This window comes from Cornus florida, unplaced genomic scaffold (assembly GCF_030987335.1).
Source record: "Cornus florida cultivar Cherokee Brave unplaced genomic scaffold, ASM3098733v1 CherokeeBrave_3.0.0_Hap2_Chr05, whole genome shotgun sequence".
Lineage (NCBI taxonomy): Eukaryota > Viridiplantae > Streptophyta > Magnoliopsida > Cornales > Cornaceae > Cornus > Cornus florida.
In genome coordinates this window covers 53,685,885-53,686,823 of record NW_026775575.1, presented here as the reverse complement: position 1 = coordinate 53,686,823, position 939 = coordinate 53,685,885, and the positions used below count along the sequence as shown (strand labels likewise).

Below are 939 nucleotides of genomic sequence, written 5' to 3'. Positions count from 1 at the left end.
AATGCTTCCTAGCTATCATGGACTTCCAAGTGAAGAACCTTACAAGCATTTAGATGAGTTTCTTGAAGTATGTTCCACCGTGAAATACACGGACATGCCGGAAGAGGTCTTAAGGCTTAAACTTTTTCCATTCACCCTTAAAGACAAGGCAAAATATTGGTTTAACATCTTAGGTCTTTTTCAATAACTTCTTGGGCAGAAATGCAACAAGAGTTCTTGAAGAAATACTATTCGATTTCTAAGACCAATGCCATGAGAACTTCAATTAGGGAATTTTCACATGGGGATGGGGAAACATTTCATGAGGCATGGGAACGCTTTAATGAATTGCTTAGGAAGTGTCCACATCATGACATGCCCAAATGGCAATTAGTTCAATATTTCTTTGAGAGCTTATTGGACAATTACAAGGGCATGGTTGATGCTTCCATGGGTGGCCCTTACATTGATAGGCATGAGGATGACGTGTGGCGTCTTTATGAGAGCATGAGTGAAAATTCTTTGCATCGTACCTTATCTTTGAAGAATGGTAGAAATTCTAGTGGTAGGAAGAGTTTTGGCTTACATCAAGTCGACCACTCCAATGAAATTGCAGCCGAGGTGAAATCATTATCTCAAAGGTTGGATCAATTTTTGATTAACTAAAACTCGGCAAATCAAGTATCTTCCTTCCCTAACCATTCTCATCATACATCTAATGAGACATGTATGACTTGTTCAAGTGTTTTACATTCTACTTCCAATTAGCCCCATGGACATGTGCAAGGTGAGCATCATGGACAAATAAATGCAACATTTGTGAATCAAGGGAACAATCCTTATGGCAATCACTACAATTTTAGTTAGAGGAATCACTCGAATTTCTCTTGGAAAAACCAAGGGGAAGGCTCAAACCCTCCCCAAGGCGGTTTTCAAGGGAAATACATTCCACCTCCACTA

The 939-nt window shown here is 39.5% G+C and overlaps 1 pseudogene; it reads right to left on the bottom strand.

Moving 5' to 3' along the window:
- Window positions 1-257: 257 nt before the first annotated feature.
- LOC132310618 (small nucleolar RNA R71) lies at window positions 258-356 on the bottom strand (annotated as a pseudogene).
- Window positions 357-939: the final 583 nt, after the last annotated feature.